The sequence below is a fragment of the Helianthus annuus genome, chromosome 1 (genome assembly GCF_002127325.2).
Source record: "Helianthus annuus cultivar XRQ/B chromosome 1, HanXRQr2.0-SUNRISE, whole genome shotgun sequence".
NCBI lineage: Eukaryota > Viridiplantae > Streptophyta > Magnoliopsida > Asterales > Asteraceae > Helianthus > Helianthus annuus.
The window spans coordinates 83,229,092-83,251,989 of NC_035433.2; the positions used below are offsets into that span (position 1 = coordinate 83,229,092).

Here is a 22,898-nt window from a genome sequence, read left to right on the forward strand (position 1 = left end):
TACTAATTTATAATATTTCTTTCTTTGCTTTTAGGTATTTATATGCTTTGGGAGAGATAAACAGCTTGAATAAAACTTCGTATTTTAATCCTCATTATATTGCATTAAATGCAATTGAAGCAAATGAAAACCTTGCCATAAATCATATTAAATCTGTCATGAAGTGTCATAAGAAAAGACAATATTTTATGGCACCATATTTAGCCGGGTATTAGTTTTTTTTTGCTACTTTTCTTGATTTTATTTATTTCATTTAGTTAAAAACTAACATATTAATTTTTGTAAAAAACTTCATAATGCAGGGGTCATTATTCATTAATTATGATTCATCACAACCCCGTAGATAAAAACTACTATGGACATATTATCGATTCAAGCAATGAGGAAAAAGATGCACCGTGTTACAAGATCACTGAGTTATTTGAAAAAGCTACGAAAACGAAAATAACATGGAAAATGGAAAATGTAAGTTTTTATTCATTTTCTTTAAGTTTTGTTTATTTATATTTTTTAACTAGTTACTTGTTAATTCAATATATTTAGTGTCATCAACAAAGCGGAACCTGGGAATGTGGGTATTATGTGATGTACGCTATGTATGATTTTTTGATGACTTGCAGAGAACATCTTGTAAGTATATTTGTATATTTATATCTTTTATATGTTGAACTATAATGCATATTGAATTGTAATCTAACTTTTATTTATTTATTTATTTGTTCAAGATGATGTACAATTCTAGGCCCCTTACTCGGTGTGAAATTGACAAATTTGTAGAAAACATATTAAAGACGTTTGTGCAATTACATGGTAAGCTTTTATCTTCTTTTCATGTTATTTTGTATGAATATGTAATCTAGAGCATAGATATGGTATGCTTGTGACCTTGGCTGGTGATAGTGCCACTTATATATTTATATTATATTATGCAGTAAAGAAGAGAGCAAATTCTACCTGACGATTCACCGGGATTTTTAAAGAAACAATTTGCTATTGGCTTCTAAGAATCAGGTTAGTTTTAACTTTGATTTGATATTGTTAGCATGTAGTCTCTTGCGTAGAGATTTTGGGGTGTCGATATATTGGTAGTTTCGCTATCCGATGCGTTCTATGCACATCTAATGTGGTTTCTAGTTATTATAAAGTAAAATAGCTGTAAATTCTTAAATGAGCTAAATTTGACCGTTAGGATTATGGTTTCTAGTTATTATGTGAATCCCATGCTGCCTTGAGTATCTAAGTACATTTGGAATCCTATAGACCAGATAGTCGTGAATTTTGGTCTAGTTCGAAACGCATTTCGTCCAATATGTTAGTTTAGCGATTCGAGTTTAAGGTTTTATTTAGTTAATTGTATGACATAGTGAATACTCACAATAATAAGAGTATTTATAAACTGATTTGGTGTTGATAAAACTAGAATTAACTTGAAACCATGTATTAGCTTGGATCTATTGATGTTGACATGTTCTTTCTCCGGTTACATAATACTACATTCAGGTTATAAGTTTAAAGTTTTAATGTGTCATTGTTTTTGCAGGGGTTGAATTCACAGCAATATGGATGTGTGCTAGAGGGTTCAAGTCAACTTATTAAGGATTTCTAGTAGATGTTATTTTGCCGAAACTTGGATTAATGGGTTATGTAAAGACAAATTAGAACAATTGTGTGATGTTTTGAAGAACCAGATTTCCTTTATATTTATGCATCTATTTTTGTTTGAATGGCTTAGTAATGCTTTTAAATTATTAATTGTATTATATAATTAGTTACTATATATAATATAACCTCATGAACCTCATTGTTAGCAGTAATTGAATGATGAAAAACATTTTTAAGAGGGTATATTTCTTTTTTAAAACAATCATAAATGACCACTTTTTAAAACAACCTAAAACGATGTTGTTTTGATTTTTCTAAAACACTCATAAATCATAAAAGAACCTTTTAAAACCGTTGATTTGTATTTTTAAAACACTTAGAAACTCATGAACACCTTTTAAAACGGTTGATTCCACCTTTTAAAACGGTTGTATTAGTTTTTTTAAAACACTCATAATCTAAAAACACCACTTTTAAAACGGTTGCATTTTTTTTTTTAAAACACTCATAATCTACACAAGCACTTGTGAACGTGATTTTTTGTGCAAGCCTTTTAAAACGGTTGAGTCTTAATTAAAACGGTCCATTAGCTTTTAAAACATATGAATTTAAAACGGTGGTCCAACCGTTTTAAAATGTATAGATCACCGTTTTAAAAAGGGTTATTTTTGTACTAGTGGATGTATTTTTACCATACATGAAAATTAGGCTGCCTGTTTGCTAATGCTAAGGCTATGGGGTATGGGGCTTGGGTTGGGGCGTGGGTTGGCTGAAAACGTCCAAGCCACCACCCCGGGGGCTTGGGTTGGGGCGTGGCCCCATTGGCGTGGGTTTGAAGCCGGGCGTGGGGCGAGCTAGTAAGGTGACATGGCGGGCTCTCAATGGCCAAACCAAACTCATGCCCCCAACCCAAGCCCCCCCATACCCCATGGGCGTGGGTTTGAGTGGTGGTGTGGGGGGGGGGGGCTCCCATTACACATGTCAACAAATGCCCCAACCCAAGCCCCACCATACCCCATAGTCTAAAAAGGTCATGATTCATCATTTAAAGTTTAAACAAGTGTTTTAAGGTTAGAAATATACATTTTCAAACGGCAAACTAATCTACTTAAACAACACCTTCCGACCATACTATATCCCCAGAGTACAATTATTAGAATATTTAATAATTACAAGTAAAGTTTACTATTAAAAGTGGCTATTTGTACATGTTATCATTTGAATAACTTTTTCTTTTGTTAGAAATTTACATTTTGACTCGTAATTTGACACACAAATTACAAAATTAACTAGTGAAAGAGTTATACAAAATACGGGTGTGCTAATTTCTGCTCAAACTGGCAAACTGAAAACCAGATCGAACAGAGAACGAGCCAATTCACGTTCATGGTATGGAAAAATACATGGTTTTTGGATTGGTCCATCCACTACCATTTCGGTCTGGTTCATGTCCAGAACCAAATCCTTTTTTTTATTGAAAAGACACCGTTTACGCAAGGAATCAGACTTATATCATTAGCCCAGAAGTTTGATCGGGTTCTTGCTTTGATCTGAGCGATTGCACACCTGTAGTTTCTAGTCAACATTCAGCTACAAATTCCCAATATTTTTGGACATAATCCACTTAACAACATGCTCTATTTAATTAATTAATCAACTATAATACAATTAAGAAGTTTTGTGAATAGACAGTAGACCCGGAAATTTTGACCCAATAGTTTGAATTTGGGCTAATTTGGACTTTAAAAAAAAGTGATGGGCTACTTTGGGTTAACATTAATACTTAAGTGGGTTGAAATGGGTGGATGAATGGCCAAATAAAATTACCCGGTGGGTTACCCTAAAAAACAAACGGGTTTCCAAATCGAATTCAAACGCAGATTCAATTCGATTATCAAGACTCATAACTTAACAAACAGGTTTGAAACGATTCGAATTCAAATCATCTCATCTGTCTATTCTGAAGATTTATTGTGCTGCGTAATTTGAGGTAAACATCAATTTTAGGGTTATTTTGTCGCAAAATCACTGATTTTAGGGTTAGTTTGTCAGGATTTTAGGGTTAATTTGTCGTGAAATCAATTATAGCAATTTCATGATTTTTCCATGCGATTTCATACAAAAACACACTCCATGCGATTTTGGAGACCTCCCATGCGATTTCAACCAAAAACCCCCACATGCGATTTGTTCGACTCCAGAACACGCGCTTTTTTATAGGGTGCGAATTGGCTTCAGCGTACCATCGTATCGTACGATAAGCCCATTTGTATGTTACACTTTTTCTATATATATATATATATATATAGGGAGGGGCTCATGCGAGAACCACCCTTATTGTGAGAACCTTGAGAACCAATGTGAACACAACCTAAAATAGCTAAAAAAACCTAACCCCCACCCCCCCCCCCCCCCAAAAAAAAAAAAACCTAAACCCCCCCCCACCCCCCAAAGCTAAATGCTAAAAAAAACCTAAAAAAAACCTAACCCCACCCCCACCCCCCCTCAAAAACCTAAACCCCCCCCCAAAGCTAAAATGCTAAAAACTAAACCCCCAAAAAACCTAAAAAAATCTAAAAAATCTACAAATTTTTTTTTGAATTTTTAAATATTTTTCATGTTAAAATCGCTACTTTTAGAAGCAAAAAAAAAAAAAAAATTAAATTTTTTTTTTATTTTTTCGAAAAGTAGCGATTTTTTTATAAAAAATATTAAAAAATTCAAAAAAAAATTTTTTGTGTGATTTTTAGCTATTTTTAGGCATTTTTGGTGTGTTCACATTGGTTCTCGCGGTTCTCACAATAAGAGGTGGTTCTCGCATGATCTTCTCCCTATATATATATACGATATATATGTTTTGTATACTGAAGAAGATGAAGAAGAATAAGAACAATCACTCATACATAGAGATTTATTTATGTGGTTTGATCATTATGGTTATGACCGTAAGCAACTGTGATGCGTCTTCATATTAAGAAAAATAGAAAATGATGCAGAGCAGTTTAATAACAAACAAACAAGCACAACCAATTTATGTAAGAAATAACTAATTTGGTTGACCTAAGTGATCTAGGATCTCTGGTCTGGATATCCACACGTGTAACAATTCTTCAACGGTCAAACTAGAATAACAAGTTTTTTGTTTTTTTTTTTTTTTACACTTATAACTCAAATGGAGATGTTTAATATCGTTATCTTTGATAGTAGGAGGATGATATATCTATGCATCACGCTTTAATCTTTGTTAGCTGAGCATGGTTAGAAAAACCAACATGAATATAAGTACGATAAATCTGTTGGTTTCTATCTCTTATTACCAGTAAGTTACCAAATAGCTTGAATTTATAGGTGGATCAATGGTAATTAACAGTTATGCATAACGTACCTTCTTGTTAGTTCTTTAAGCAAGGCTACAACATTTTCTCTCAGCTGGGAATTAGATAATAGAATACTTGATAGCATAATTTAAACTAGGGATGAGCATGGTACCGGTTCGGTACCGAACTGGTACGGGTACCGAATAACGGGGAAAATGGGTACCGGTACCGAATATACTGGTACAGTATCGGTATCAGTACCGAAAAACGGGGAAAATGAGTATCGGTTCCGGTACCCAGTACCAATTGCCTATCCCTAATTTTAACTGCATTTACAAGCAAATTTTATTTGACACTTAAGATAGTTTGAATAATTTTCTAGTGTCTAAAATATGTTCTACACCCCTAAAAGGATATACTAATTTTCTAGTGTCCAAAAAGATTTTTGTACAACATAAAAGGCATTGGACTAATTGTTATTGTTATTTTTAACTTTTTGTTTTTATTTATATTTTTTTTTTCTTTTTGTTTTTATTTATTTTTTTTACTTTTATATCTTCTTATTTTTTAGTTTTTAATATTTTTATTTTTCGTTTTTACATATTATAATTTTTTTCTTTTTTTATATATTTTTTGATTAATTTTTTATCATCTCGTCCTAACCCAAACCCATCCTAACTCAAACTTATCCTGACCTTTTTTTAATATACTCATCCTGACCCAAACTCATCCTAAACTAAACCCATCTTGACCCATGATCCAAACCTACCTAACTTGCCCACTTTGCCACCTATAATCCTTACGCTGTAAAGATATATCTTGTACTTTTTTTCATAAGGAACTTGTGGTGAACCAAGTTAACTTTTGGTCAACCGTTCGACAAAATGCCTAGGTGAAAAATCATGAATAAGTTTAGATTTTGATGTATTTGACTCTTTGTACTAACATCAATTGTTGTACAGGTAGAGTAGTATGCGTAAAATGATGAGACCAATGATACAACCAAGCCTCTTCTAGCGAGATATCTTGTACTTCTTTTATTCGGAACTTGTGAATTAAGTTATGTCTTGGTCCAACTGATTCATCAAATGCGACGGTGAAAAATTGCAACAAATAATTTTAGGTTTGTTTTATGAAAACATGAATTTGCGTAAAGAGTAGCATGTATAAGATAGTGAGAACAATGATGCATCCAGTGTTTAGTACCATGGTTTAAAAATGCCGCATCAGGTGCGCATAATGCGTAATGCGTGCACGATGCGGTGATGAAAACGCATTGCTGCAGTTGATGTGCAGTGATTTCTCAAAGCGCATTGTCAATAGCGATCGCTATAGCGCGCTACGTAGCGTATAAGTATAGTGTCGCTATTAGGGTTGTAGCGATGGATAGCGAGATTAGCGACACTTTATTTTTTGAGTTAAATGCCATTTTAGTTTCTATGGTTTGAGCCATTTTGCCAGTTTAGTCCAAAGGTTTTATTTTTCACCTGTGGGTCCAAAAAGGTTTCACCTTTGCCATTTTAGTCCATTGGGTTAACTTCATCCATTAATTCTTTTAACGAGAAGGGCAATTTGGTCATTTCACATGACCGAATTGCCCTTCTAGTTAACAAAATTACATATAAAATGACCAAATTGCCCTTTCGTTAACAGAAAAAATGAATGAAGTTAACCGAGTGGACTAAAATGGCAACGGTGAAACCTTTTTGGACCCACAGGCAAAAAACGAAACCTTTGGACTAAACTGGAAAAATGGCCAAAAACCACAGGGACTAAAATGGCATTTAACTCCTTTTTTTGTTTTCTTAATATAAATAGCAATTAAATATAGCTATAAAATAGCTGAATTTTAGGCTTTTGTTAAATATACATGTAAAGTAGCATATATACCAGGGTATTTTGATTTAATACACATATAAAATTTTAATTTTTCTTTTCTAATGTATCGCTATTTAAAAATAGCCGCCCGCTATTTATCACTATTCGCTATGTAGCATATAGGTACCTTATCGTTATTTGTCGCTATTCACCATTAACAACTATGTATGGTGCAGGTGATGCGGTCTGTTTGTATTTGAAATTATATTTATATATTGTTTTAACCACCTAATGTCTATATGTTTGTTTGATATATTGATTTTAGGATTAGGTATTATGATTTTATATATTGTTTGTAAGATTATGATTTTATATATTGTTTGTTATTTACCTATTTTCTGTTTGTGGTTTTATACCTCGTTACATAAGCCAACACAAATATGTTGATTTTATATGCTTTATACCTGTTGCTACTGTGTTTGAACTTTGAATAACATATTTTCTGTTTTTGAATCACTGTTAATTTGTTTTATACTTGATTTTATAAATTAAAACTGAGTTTGTATGTTTAAGTGTGTTGTTATAAGAGTGTTTTTATGTTTTAAGTATTAACGATATAAGAATTGCTATCTAGAATGATTATTTTTAGTATAGTTTAATAATGAACGCCTCACATACGCCGCTTTTTAATTCCACATTCGATACACACTTGACGAAGGTGATTACCCTTTTAAAAGTTCATCCTTAGATCACCTCAAAACATGAAAATTGAAAAACATTCCTTAACCTCTTAAGAATGCTTTAGTTCCTTTGAATTGTGCACTAATGATCTTCAACTAACGCCCAACGGTTGTCATCATTTAAGTTCTTCACTTGGTTCACAATTCGCTCTTTCTTTCTTTGGACTTCCATATTTCAAAGCTGGCTTCTTTAGTGTTTCTAATAGCTCGGATGCTAGCATCATTTGTAGTGAATCATGCAATGCTTATTATTATTATTATTATTTTTTTTGGCTAATTGCCCAAATGACGTAGGATTTCAGTTAATACCTCTAACCAAGTCTAACCAACTCCTTTGCCTGATATTTGGATTACGATGATACAAGAAATACTTGAGACACTTGTGTTTTATTCACAAAATTAGATTGTTACTGAATTTCTATTGTTGTATGCGTTTTTTGAACACATTTTCTTTTTATAAACAGATATGGTGATTCCTTCACCCGTAAAGGCTCAAAGAATCACAAACTTTCTAAAACCATATCTCTTGAAGATGCATTTTTCAAACAAGTTTGTAAGTGCACAGGTGATTCATGCGCCAACTGCAACTGTTGCAGCTGCCGCAAGTTCACAGGAGAAGGTTCTGCGTGAAGCCTGGACTCAAACACAACAAAGTACATGAGATGTTTCCGCTGCTGCTAAGATCGGAATGATATTAGGTGAGAGGTTGCTCGTTAACGACATCCCAGCCGTTTCAGTCGTCTACAAAAAAAAAAAAAAAAAAAAAACCAAAGATATCATGTAAGATTAAATATATTATGTTTAATATTTAATCTATAGCCATCTTAATCATTTACATTATAGAGATCAAAATATATTAGAACCTATTATTTAATTAGTTGGTAATTGTTGATGGACCATATTACCCTTAGTAACTAATTAGGTTTCCTCCTGGGTGCTTATATAAGGAGAGTTATGTGGAGGTTTAAGGGTTACTCAGTTTCACAATTCACACACCCCATTAGCCATAACATCATCACGAAACCTCCTCTCCATAACCGATACCCTTTTCGGTTTTCTTAGCACCATCATCAGTTAGCACCCTAAGGAGGAACCCGATCAAGATGACAGGCATGTTGAACTCCCTCACAGGATTCTCCTCTGCACTATCTGCTATGACAGGTATGACTTATATTGTTTTCCTTCATGCATAAACAGAACTGAACCAACATGTGGTATCAGAGCATATGTTGATTAGTCAGTTCTGTTTTCGTATCCATAATTCTGGGATTGAAACTTGGAAAACGGATTATTTTCTTTATAATTTTTCAAAACCGTCACAGCCGGTTTCGAGTCATGAAGATCGACTCGAAATCATGATTTTCGGAAAAAGATTAATGATATGTTCATTCGGAATTAACTTGTTTATGTTTAGCCGAAATCTGTTTAGAAAAAACTATTAAAATTCAGGTTTCGGGTTCCAGAATTTATGTTTTATGTTTTAGGGTTCATCATGTTCTTGAGAAAATTCGAAGTATTCTGTTATGATTTGGAATATGATTCGGATTATTAAGTGTTTTTTCCTGGCTTTGATCTATTTTGTCCTCTAAAGTTTTTTAGAAAACTGTTAAAAGATAAAGAGATTGCAATTTCGAAATCTGTTGACAAAATTAGATCAGCTTAAAACAGGAAAGAATATCTCTTAATCCCTTAGATTTCGAATTTTCGGTTATGATATCACAATTAACAGCTGTTAGTGAGGTTGCTACTCGCAACCATAACGTCATCACTCGCAACCATGAGGTTGCTACTCGCAACCATAACGTCATCACTCGCAACCATGAGGTTGCTACTCGCAACCATAACGTCATCACTCGCAACCATGAGGTTGCTACTCGCAACCATTACGTCATCACTCGAGACCATGAGGTTGCGACTCGCAACCATAACGTGATTAGTCGAGACCGTAGTTGCGACTCGCAACCAAAACGTCATTAGTCGAGACCGTAGTTGCGACTCGCAACCATAACGTCATTAGTCGAGACCGTAGTTGCGACTCGAAATCTCATTATTTTAAGCTGTTTAAATGTGAACTAAAGAAAAATTTTTTACTTAGTTAATTTGAATGAGCTTTTGATATATCATTTCTGGCCAAGCAATCCTAAGACCGTAGTTCGATCCGCGCTAACGGGTAGTTTGCTATTAAATAAATGGTTTTGTAATTTACTTAGTTAATTAATCAGAATCAGATAATGTAATGTTTTACAAAACCAGAAATAGCTTAACTTGAATGAGCTTTTGATATATCATTTCTGGCCAAAGCTGACTTGATACATCTACTTATCATTCAGGTATTACGAAAGCTATGCTAAGTGTGCATCATAAGCATGAATGTTTTAATATCTGGCCAAAGCTGATTAATTCTTTTATAGATGGCATACTTAGCAAGTGCATAACTAAAGTGATTGTTTCAATTTCTGGCCAAAGCTGATTTGTTACAACCACTTTGCACATATGCTTGAATGATTACACTTCTGGCCAAAGCTGTTTTGTTTTCGTTTAAGTAGAAATTTTTAGTTAAGTCTATTATTTTGATGTTAGTAATAGACATTATCACAGCTTCATTATGTAAAATGGTCATTATTTTGTCTGCCTTAGTTTAACGTGCCCATAGATCACATTAGTTTTTCTTCCTTAGTATCATAACTTGCTCATCTTATTTCCACTATCAGCACCCAACTGCGGGATTCCACCTTTGACTGGTGATAACTTTGCTGCATGGAAGGATGCTCTCATGCTTACTCTCGGATTGCTTGATTTCGATTATGCTCTAAGAGAGAAAAAGCCAGCGGACCTTACCACTCAAAGTACTGCTGCTGAGCAGTTAACTCATGAAAAGTGGACTAGGTGTAACCGCATGTCTCTCATGTTTATGAAGCAATCCATAAGCAATGCAATCAGGGGAGCTATTCCTGATTCTGAAGATGCTAAAACCTACTTAGAACATGTGGAGGCTCAGTTCAAAGGGACGTCTAAAGCACACGCTAGTACCCTTATTCTCAAGCTGGTGACAACTAAGTATGATGGGAGGAGCGGCATTCGCGAGCACATCATGATGATGAATGACATGGCCAATAAGCTGAAGGGGCTGGAAATGGAAATCAGTGATGGTTTCCTTGTTCATTTCATCATTACTTCGCTTCCTTCTTCTTTTGAAGCATTTAAGATCAACTACAACACTCAGAAGGAAAAATGGACGATGAGTGAGCTGGTCGCCATGTGCGTACAGGAGGAAGAGTGCATGAGGATGGATCGCACTACTGATGTTGCCAATTTCACTACCTCCAATCCTAAGAAAAGGAAGCACAATTATCAGAGGAAGGATGCTTCTAAAGTCCATAAGTCTAATCCTAACCCTAATACAAGTGCACCTTCCAGCTCTAAGAACTCCTTAGGCAGTATCCGCTGCAAGTTCTGTAAAAAGACAGGACACATGCAGAAGGAATGCCCTGACTTCAAGGAGTGGCTGGCTAAGAAAGGTAACGATTATTTTATGATACTTGAGTCCTATAATTTAAGTGTTCCTGCTAATTCTTGGTGGTTTGATTCTGGTTCTATGGTTCATGTTACCAATTCTACTCAGGGATTCCTTTCAATCCGGAAGCTGGAAAGAAACCAAAGAACGCTTAAGGTTGGGGATGATCGAGAATTAGAAGTGAAGGCCATTGGAACATTACAATTAGTTATGAAAACTGGTTTATGTATTAAACTTTATGATACCTTATATGTTCCTGAGGTAACTCGGAACCTTGTATCAGGACCAAAGTTAGACATGGACGGTTTTATTGTTTCCCATGGTCATCACCAACTCTCTATCCATTATGATTCTGTTCTTTATGGTACTGGTGTTCTGGATGGAGGTCTCTATAGATTAGAACTAGATGATGGCTTTTCCAAATCTTTGTTGTCATATAACATTAATGAATCACTCACAAAGATGGAAGAGAAACGAGACTTAGAGACTTCATCCATGTTGTGGCATCAGTGTTTAGGCCACATTTCAAAAGAGCGATTAAATCGTCTCGTAAAGGATGAAGTCTTACCTCCTCTCGATTTCTCTGACTTTGGAACATGTGTCAAATGTCTTAAAGGTAAAATGACATTAGCGAATAAGAAAGGTGCCACTAGGAGTTCTAATTTATTAGAACTCATTCACACTGACATTAGTGGTCCCTACCAAATCGCTGGCATAACAGGACATACTTCATTTATCACTTTTATTGATGATTATTCTCGTTACATGTACTTGTATCTTATTAAGGAGAAATCTGAATCTCTAACAACTTTTAAAGATTATAAGGCTGAAGTTGAAAAGCAATTAGATCGTCAGATTAAAGTTGTGAGATCAGATAGAGGCGGTGAGTATTATGGAAGACATACTGATGTGGGTCAAGCTCCTGGTCCATTTTATGAGTTTTGTAAGGGCCAGGGGATTGTGAACCAATACACCATGCCTGGTACACCTCAGCAGAACGGTGTCGCTGAAAGAAGAAACCGTACCCTTATGAACATGGTGCGCAGTATGTTAGCCAACACTAACTTACCATTATTCCTCTGGACTGAAGCGTTAAAAGCAGCTGTTCATATACTCAATAGAGTTCCTTCTAAGTCTGTCCCTAAAACTCCTTATGAACTTTGGACAGGAAGGAAACCGAGTCTTAAATATATGAAAGTATGGGGCTGCATTGCTGAAGCAAAACTTTACAATCCTTTCCTAAGGAAACTTGACCCTAAGACAGTTACCTGTTTCTTTATCGGGTACCCTGAGAACTCTAAGGGTTATCGTTTCTATTGTCCTTCCCATGTCACCCGTATTGTTGAAACCAAGCGTGCCGCGTTCCTGGAGGATTTCAAGGTCAGTGGGAGCAGTACCAACCCTTACGAAGAATTGCAAGAAGTACAAGACGCGGGGGGGAGAGACTCGTCACTTACCATTACTCCGATTACTCCTCTTGTACCCAATGCAATTATTACACCTGGAGTTACTGCACCAACTCCAAATTCACCTCTACAATCAGAACCCATTATACCTCATGACGAAGGCACATCAAACGCTCAAAACCAAGACAAACGCTGAACCCGATAATCTACTCAGGAGGTCATCCAGGCAAAGAAGGCCTCCTAACTGGGATGATTATGTTACCTACCTGACTGAAATGGATCCCGGAAAGCTCAATGATCCTATCTCTTACAATGAAGCCATTAGCAGTGATCAGTCTTCTGAATGGAATAAAGCAATGATTGATGAGCTTGATTCCATGAAGAAAAATGACGTTTGGGATTTGGTAGAATTACCCAACGGAGTCAAACCCGTAGGATGCAAATGGGTGTTCAAAACAAAACTGGATCCGAATGGTAACGTTGAACGCTACAAAGCGAGATTGGTTGCAAAGGGCTACACTCAGAAAGAGGGAATTGATTATCAAGAGACGTTTTCACCTGTCTCTCGTAAAGATTCATTAAGGATCGTCATGGCCCTAGTAGCTCATTTCGATTTAGAGCTGCATCAGATGGACGTTAAAACCGCTTTCCTTAACGGAGATTTGGACGAAGATGTTTACATGAAGCAACCTGAAGGCTTTGAGCCTGAAGGTCAGGAGCATCTAGTCTGTAAGCTGAAGAAATCCATTTACGGGTTAAAACAAGCATCACGTCAGTGGTACCTCAAGTTTGATGAAGTCATGAAGAAGCAAGGTTTTATGAAGAATCAAGTGGATCAATGCACCTACCTCAAGATGAGTGGGAGCGACTTTACTATACTTGTCCTTTACGTAGACGACATTCTATTGGCAAGTAATAGTTTAGACATGCTGCATGAGTCGAAGCGTTTACTCTCGCATAACTTCGACATGAAGGATCTCGGAGATGCATCTTACGTCATTGGCATCGAAATTCACCGAGATAGAAACAAAGGGATCTTAGGATTGTCCCAAAGGGCCTACATAGATCGTGTCCTTACACGGTATAACATGCAACAGTGCAAACCCTCCGTCGCTCCAGTAGTTAAGGGAGATGTTTTCGGTTCGTTTCAGTGTCCGACAACAGAGGTTGAGAAGGAGCAAATGAGCCAGATACCTTACGCATCAGTAGTCGGGAGCTTGATGTATGCTCAAGTCTGTACTCGTCCAGATATCGCTTATATTGCTGGAATGCTAGGCCGTTATCAGACTAACCCTGGCTTAGATCACTGGAAAGCAGCTAAGAAGGTACTTCGATATCTGCAAGGGACGAAAGAATATAAACTGACTTATAGAAGAAGTGATCATTTGGAAGTGGTGGGCTATTCTGATTCTGACTTTGCCAAATGCAAAGATGACAAGAAATCCACTTCGGGCTATATCTTTATGTTAGCAGGCGGCCCTATCTCTTGGAAGAGTCATAAACAACAGTTGACCACAACTTCCACAATGATGGCAGAGTACATTGCTGTTTATAACGCAACCTGTCATGGAATGTTGCTTAGAAACCTGGTCACTGGGCTCAAAATCGTTAATTCCATTTCTAGACCATTGAAGCTTTACTGTGATAATTCAGCTGCCGTTAGTTTCTCGAACAGTAACAGTTCGACTGGAGCTGGTTTATATCTCGATACGAAATATCTATTTGTACGTGAACGTGTTGAGGAAAATAATCTTTGTATCGAGTATATTAGTACTAAGGATATGCTTGCGGATCCGATGACTAAAGGTCTCCCTCCTAAGGTTTATGAAGAACATGTTCGGAATATGGGATTTAGTAAAGACCTTATTTGAGCATATTGTACTAGCTTATGTTTTATGATTAATGAAATTTCCTCAAGTTTGATTTTGTATGTCTGTTAGAATATGTTCAACTGGTATAATGGCATATAGACAAATAAAAGTTACAAATCAAACAAAGGGCTTACGCGTATTTTGATCATGACGATTAGGTTTTAAATTAAGGCTATAGTATGATTAATGGGGGTCCTGAGTCGCATAATGATTCAACGGCTGTATTTTTCTGCTATAGTACTTGTTTAAGGCTAAAATGAGTGTTAACTCCTGATCAGGCTTATCTAATACTCATAGTAAATGATTACTCGGCTAAGTGGGAGAATGTAAGATTAAATATATTATGTTTAATATTTAATCTATAGCCATCTTAATCATTTACATTATAGAGATCAAAATATATTAGAACCTATTATTTAATTAGTTGGTAATTGTTGATGGACCATATTACCCTTAGTAACTAATTAGGTTTCCTCCTGGGTGCTTATATAAGGAGAGTTATGTGGAGGTTTAAGGGTTACTCAGTTTCACAATTCACACACCCCATTAGCCATAACATCATCACGAAACCTCCTCTCCATAACCGATACCCTTTTCGGTTTTCTTAGCACCATCATCAGTTAGCACCCTAAGGAGGAACCAGATCAAGATGACAGGCATGTCGAACTCCCTCACAGGATTCTCCTCTGCACTATCTGCTGTGACAGGTATGACTTATATTGTTTTCCTTCATGCATAAACAGAACTGAACCAACATATCATGGTAAGGTCAAAGCAGTCATTGATTCCTTAAGGGAAGCAGGTGTCAAGTTGCTTTAATTTTTCTTTTTTTTTTTTTTGGAAATGGGGAATCCCCGGCTAAACTTTATTAATATTTCAAAACAAAATTACAAACAAAGCAACTTTGTTTAAAGGCGACTAGCCAAAAAACAAAGTGCAAAAAAAGAAAAAATACATCTCAAAAATACCAAACTAACAAAGAAGCTAAAATTTGGAGCCTAACTTCATAAAGCGCACCATTTCATCGGTTTCCGACTCCACCTCAGCTTCATCCCCATTTATTTTTGTCAAACCATCATAATATTTTCTCATGTTTTCAGACCATGAACTATATTCTTCAATCTTCGGGCGGGTACTAGTTTCCACAAACTTTTTAACCATTTCTATCTCATGTTCCCACAACCCAAGATCCGTGTCAAAACAATCTTCTTCATCCTGTAATGTACCAAAGCTATTTTTTGTGTTTACATTAGGACTCGGTCCAGGCCCAAAAACATTTTTTGAAACATCAAAAAAACCGCTTCCCTTGACTGGGCCTTTAATACCCGGCCCAACACCTTTTAGAAGAGGATATTGGACATCAGATTTTAAAGACGCCATACCTGGACTATTCCGCAATGGGCCTGAAGTACCAAGCCGGTCCAAAGTTGAATCAGTTTCATTTTGAAGCCCAATAGCCTTCTTTGAGCCCAGCGATTGATCCAAATCCAAAATCCCATCCGGTGGGCCTTGCTTTTGAAGCCCAACCGTATCACCAACATTACCTGGTCGACCCAAATCAACAACAACAATTTTTCTTTTTGTTGTAATCATATATGGAACGAACCCGTTTGTTTGTGTGCGCATAACGACATTGTACTGTACAATGCTAAATTGCACCCATGGGGTCGTAGGATGACTCGGGGTTGATCAGTTGTCCGTTGAATTCTGTTACAAGACTTTTTATTTGCACATGCTTTAGAGAGATTAGAGTTGTAATTTTTAACGTGTTTGTATGAAGAACGTATAAATTCGAGTCACTTTATGTTTTGGCACCGCAAAAATGCGTCGTACCATTCATCAACAAAAAAAAAACAATATTTTCATACGTGCTTATTTTTAAGCATATTTCTGTATAAATTCAAGTTGGTTTACGTTTAAACGTAAATTTTCATTAAAGTTATATTAAAAGATAGTGTTTACATTTCCCTTTATAATTAATCTGTCTATACCTCTGTCAAACTTAAATTTATTTTTATGGTTTTTGGTGGATGTAAAACATGTATAGATTTTCTTTTGAACATACTTCTTTCGCTGCTATACTGAACCAAAATATAAATCGACCAAAACCTGCGGCGTAGCGAGGATAATCTTACTAGTTACAATTCAAAATGTAGAACCCTTTAGAGCCAGAGCAAGGGGTGAGCAATAACTGAACCATTAAATGGATCCGAACCGAAAACCAACGAAACCGAATTAGCCGAAAATCGATTATCGGTTATTTATTTGTACCTTCGGTTAATTAAAATTAATCAAACCAACCCATTTATATTATTTGCATATATGTCTAGCTTTTATATCTCCATTTCATGTATTTATCAATCCATTTTATTTATTTATACAACTATTTCATGTATATATACATCCATTACATTTATTTCTAAGTAAAAAAATTAGCACTTGTTTGGTTTGGTTATTAATCGAAATTAACCGAACCAAAAACCGATAAATTAACCGAATAAACCGAACTGATTAGCCGATAACTTTGGTTACGGTTTCAGTCAATACTAATAATTGAACCGGGCACACCCCTTAAAGTCGGACAAAACCGAGATAACTCACAGACAAAACTTCAGTTACAGTTAATTACGTTTCTAGAACACTCCTGGTACATTATCATACACCATAATATATCTGATCAAACATATCTTCCTAAATAACTATTCAAACAACTACTTAATATAACAAGATTATAATATAATATACATGTAACAACCCTCGTCAAAACTATTATTTATTGTATTATTTTATTCAATAGGAAAACCTAATTAAAACACCCAAGTGATACTGCATGACCCCTAAAATTTTCAGAACAATCGGAATCAGGATCAGGGCCCCTAAAACTCAGGGGGGGCATTTCCTAGTTAGTATTATCCAAACTGTTTTCGATAGAAATTGAATTTTAACGAACCGTCGACTCACCCAAGCTACTGAGACGCGTGGCTACCTCATATTAAAAGTGACCTCTCGCGCCACGCGCCAGGACCAGGTTTCCCGGTCGTGACACGCGAGGGAGGACATTTTTCAGCTATAAATAGGAGAGGTTGGGACTTGAAATTCGGCGTTTGAACGACGAAGAAATTCGTCTGAGGCACGGAGTTATGCTCTGTTTACCACAATTAACACACACAAACCTCGAATCGTTGCCGCAATCAGGGTAATTACTCGATCGCTATTACGATTCAACGTCCGATCGATTGTAACTATCCAACGATTGTCCGGGTGCTGCTCAAATTGAGCTTATACTTTGTTATTCATCGTGATTTCGACTTGAATATTCGAGTGCTGTTCGAATTCGGACTATGCTCTGTTATTCGTTGCGAATCCGATTGAATTGTTAAGTATTGCACTTGTTAATCGTTGTGAGGGTTTAATCTCGTGAATTGTCGTAACTGCTGTATTAGTTACAACCCCGTTTGTGTGAATTAGGCTAATCAGTAGACTAGACTCTGCCCAAATTGAATCAGCAATATATCAAGGCTTATCTGTAGACTAAACCTTGCCGGTAGAAATCTGCAATGTGAGTTCATTTCTCTTTTCTCACCGTTTGTGAGTCTATACTCTTTTATCACAGTTTTATCACCTTTTTGTGAAACAATTATATTACAAAATGCTTTCTAAAATCCTAAATGGTTACCAGTTATACTTACAGTGATTAAGTTATTATATTTTACTGGTATGGGAGGTATTATACATTATTTGATTCTCGTTACTATTATCCAGGAAGTTAGCATGACCACAATTATAACTAATATTACTCTAAAATTATTAGGTATAAATCTAAATGGTGCATGCCATAATAAAATAGTCAAGTATAATACTTTTAGTCAGGTTACTATACACTGATATTACAATTAGTGAATTAATATATTTTGATAAGTTATAATAATTGACATAAAATGTCATTATTCTGGATTGCATGATTTAGTGCTAGAGATAATATATTTGACAAAGTAATAAGACATCATTATGTCCAAAGTCACTAGCTGAAAGAATGATCAGCAGTGATATGTCCAAAGACACTAGTTGAAAGAATGATCAACAGTGTTATAATTAGAATCACTAGTTGAAAGAATGATCAACAGTGATAATGACCAGAAGCACTAGTTGAAAGAATGATCAACAGTGCCATGAATAGAATCGCTAGTTGAAAGAATGATCAACAACGATATGACCAAAGACCCTAGTTGAGAGAATGATCAACAGTGTTATAATTTGAATCACTAGTTGAAAGAATGATCAACAGTGATATGGCCCAGTCACAAGAATCACCTAATGACAGATAAAGTGAATAATAATAAAGTATAGTTATTTGATAAATTCACTATTGGACGAAAGTAAGCCAATGAGTGATACTATTGCTGTTATGTTGGAATTGCCATTATGTGACAAAATACTGATTGAGTAAGGTAAATGCAAATAAATATAAAACCTTAATACTGTAAGGTATAACAATATATTTGTATAAAAATGGAATGAATTCACTCAGCATTCCCGCTGACAAAACCTTTTTCAAACATGTTTCAGGTAATTATCATAAGGCTGGATACGGCACTGAAAGGCATCAAGAAATGGCTTATTAAAGAAATATTGTTTTATAAAATAAAATTTATCTTTATTAAAGCTACCATTTTAAAATAGGGATTTATCCCATCTATTTAAATCAAATCCGGTGTTTTCTAAACTCTGATATTTTTCCTAACTTACGGTCCTGATGAAAATTCCGCTGCAATGTTTTTCAAAAATAATCACCGGTACCACGGGACTGCTTACGGCACCCGATTCCGTCCAGGGTGGGTCGGGGGTCGTGACAGAAGGTGGTATCAGAGCCACTGATCGAGCCATTACTGTGAGCCTATAAGTGTTGTGACAATTATACTTAAACTTAAATAAAAGAGTTAGGACATTGCTATTAACTGGTAGCATATCTGACTTGAATATAAAAAGAGATGCCTTAGTATAAGCTAAGCCACTTGTTTAAGCTATTTAGGTGTTCCTTTAATACCTAAACAATAAAATTAGGAAACTAATACAAATTAACTTATGTGTTGTACATGAATATGTATATGTCAATATGCACACATAATATCCTGGAGGTATTATTTTGTTTAATTATTCTGTGATATTAATAAGTGAAAATATTTGCAATCCAGATGTCGAATGAAGTATCACATAATCCAGAAGTTCATGCTAATAATGAAAATCCTTTGGATAAAAATGCTATAGAAAATCTAATAGCTCAAGGAATAGCTAATGCTTTACCTTTAATAATCAAAGCTGTTAAAAATCCCGTAGAACCCACCAAAGCTATGAACAGTAAGCATACCCGTGACGATAGTTTTAACCATAATATCAATAGTGATAATAATGATATTACCAAAACCCCATTTCCCAAGAAGAAGAAGACGATGACTCTCGGGTGTACCTACAAAGAATTTCTAGCCTGTAAACCAACCGAGTTCGCGGGCAGTGAAGGTGCCACGGCTGCTCTACGATGGTTGGAAAAGACGGAAGCTGTTCTTACGATCAGCAAATGTGCTGAAGAAGATAAGGTGATGTATGCATCTAATCTCTTTAAGGAAGAAACCTTAGAATGGTGGAATACAATTCTTCAGGCAAAAGGAAGGACCATGGCTTATGCCATAAACTGGGAAAAATTCAAGGAAGTAGTAGAAAGAAAATTTTGTCCTCCTTATGAAAAGGAACGAATAACTAACAAGTTCCTAAATCATAAAATGATAGATGTGAATTGTCGTGAATATACGACAATATTCTTCGAATATGCAAGAATGGTACCAACTCTGGCTTCGCCAGAACCCGTACTGATTTCTCGTTATATTTGGGGATTAGTTAGCGAAATCCGAGACATAGTCAAGGCCGTTAGACCACAGACTATTGAGGAAGCAGTTGAACTAGCTAACATGCTGATAGATGGACTAATCCGCACAAGAGAAAAAAACAAGAAGAAAGAATTAGCCCAGAAAATTTTCCAAGAATTCAAGAAGAAAGAAACTGAACCGTCATTGGAGCAACCTATCTGCAGAAACAGTAACAAAACGCATTCAGGACGATGTCGTTTTAGGAACACACCCTACTGTGACTTCTGCAAGATGACCGGGCACATAGAAGAAGAGTGCAGAAGGAAAACTAACGTCTGTTACAATTGCGGGGAAACCGGACACATCAAACCATATTGCCCGAAACTAACCAAAACATCTGACACCAAGGCTAGAACAACAAACGGAGCTAAGAAGAATGCGCGAGCATACGTACTTACTACCCAAGAAACAGAGATGATTCCAGACGTAGTCACTGATATATTTCTAAGTTAAGTTATTATTTGACCCTAGTACGAATAAAAGTTCATAAATAAATACATTCCGTCAAATATTTCCTCTATTTCAGATCCATAACAAACTTGTTTGGTTTTCACTTTCGTTGAATCCTTTATTTGGTCACGATCACCTTGTGGTGACGTTTTCACAAATTTGAAGCTTGTGCTAATCTCGTTGCACCTCTTACGTACGGGTTTAATTATTCATTCATGTTGAATTCGCTTTGATTTATTCTATCAAAACAATCTTAACACAATCATGTGCTAAGATAATGATACACAAACTCATTTCATATTTCCGTGTATCTATCGAGCGTTTCGTAATCCTTATTACCTTATCATCTTCGATCGAAATTTTTTTTTCAATTATTTCAATTTCAATCCAAAATAATTTATTGAAACATTCGGATTTACTTCATTTGATTTACATCATGGTGAAACTCGTTTCATTCACCGCTACTATTTCAATCACTATGACACCTTGTGGCGTCATAATAAATTTATAGCTTGAGCTATTTTCAATTTTACTCCTAATGTACGAATTTTAATTTTTGGTTCATATTCTTAACCAGTCTTAATACAACTATGTGTTAAGATAAAAGTACACAAATTCGTATCATATTCCGGTGTACTTCTTAAACGTTTCTTTCATTATTTATCAAAAATATTAGAGTAATTCAATTGGTCTTTTTCATCATCAATTGAAACTCCTATTTTTGAATATCCAAGTTTTCTTCATTTAAAACTTTCAGTTAATTATACGGTGAAATTGTTCGAGCACCGTAATTATTGAAATTATTCCAAGCCTTACGACACCTTGCGAAGTCGTAGCTTATCATAAACATACAAATCATTCAAAACCCACGTATATCTTTCGTTTGACTCATCATTTGAAAATAGTCTTGATACAATTGTATATTAAGACAATGATACACTAAACTTTGTTGCAGTCCAGTGTATTCTTGCAAGGTCAACACACTGATTTTTCTCTTGATATGATTCGATAATTAACAATCATCTTCGTGCTATTATTTCATTCTGACCTTATTGATTCTGAGTCTTCCCCAGTTGCCAATCAAAGTAAGTTTTCTTTTGACCATGAATTTTAAAAAGTCATTTCACTAAACGGATACCTATTTGATCATATATCTGTTGACTTGAACCTAGTCCTATTCTAAACTATATCATTTCATCTCATTCAGTTGTCATCGATTTCTTGAACTATTTCAGTTGAATTTTAAAAACCCTACTGATACAACTAGTATTCACAAAATTTGACTCTGTGTCATTTACCTTAAGAATCTAGTTTCATTGACTAAATTAGGACATAAATCTAACTAAAATATCATAACCCAAATCTGGACGAGATTTTTATTAAGGTGGGGAGAATGTAACAACCCTCGTCAAAACTATTATTTATTGTATTATTTTATTCAATAGGAAAACCTAATTAAAACACCCAAGTGATACTGCATGACCCCTAAAATTTTCAGAACAATCGGAATCAGGATCAGGGCCCCTAAAACTCAGGGGGGGCATTTCCTAGTTAGTATTATCCAAACTGTTTTCGATAGAAATTGAATTTTAACGAACCGTCGACTCACCCAAGCTACTGAGACGCGTGGCTACCTCATATTAAAAGTGACCTCTCGCGCCACGCGCCAGGACCAGGTTTCCCTGTCGTGACACGCGAGGGAGGACATTTTTCAGCTATAAATAGGAGAGGTTGGGACTTGAAATTCGGCGTTTGAACGACGAAGAAATTCGTCTGAGGCACGGAGTTATGCTCTGTTTACCACAATTAACACACACAAACCTCGAATCGCTGCCGCAATCAGGGTAATAACTCGATCGCTATTACGATTCAACGTCCGATCGATTGTAACTATCCAACGATTGTCCGGGTGCTGCTCAAATTGAGCTTATACTTTGTTATTCATCGTGATTTCGACTTGAATATTCGAGTGCTGTTCGAATTCGGACTATGCTCTGTTATTCGTTGCGAATCCGATTGAATTGTTAAGTATTGCACTTGTTAATCGTTGTGAGGGTTTAATCTCGTGAATTGTCGTAACTGCTGTATTAGTTACAACCCCGTTTGTGTGAATTAGGCTAATCAGTAGACTAGACTCTGCCCAAATTGAATCAGCAATATATCAAGGCTTATCTGTAGACTAAACCTTGCCGGTAGAAATCTGCAATGTGAGTTCATTTCTCTTTTCTCACCGTTTGTGAGTCTATACTCTTTTATCACAGT

At 35.6% G+C, this 22,898-nt stretch overlaps 1 long non-coding RNA gene and 1 pseudogene across 1 annotated transcript; both read left to right on the top strand.

The window, feature by feature from the left end:
- The first annotated feature begins 549 nt into the window (after positions 1–549).
- Positions 550–1,625, top strand: LOC110871372. The gene is made up of 4 exons (XR_002553682.2): positions 550–630; positions 726–810; positions 933–1,011; positions 1,541–1,625. It is a non-coding gene; the product is annotated as an uncharacterized LOC110871372 (long non-coding RNA).
- Positions 1,626–7,943: 6,318 nt separating this feature from the next.
- On the top strand, positions 7,944–15,087 carry LOC110871371 (annotated as a pseudogene).
- Positions 15,088–22,898: the final 7,811 nt, after the last annotated feature.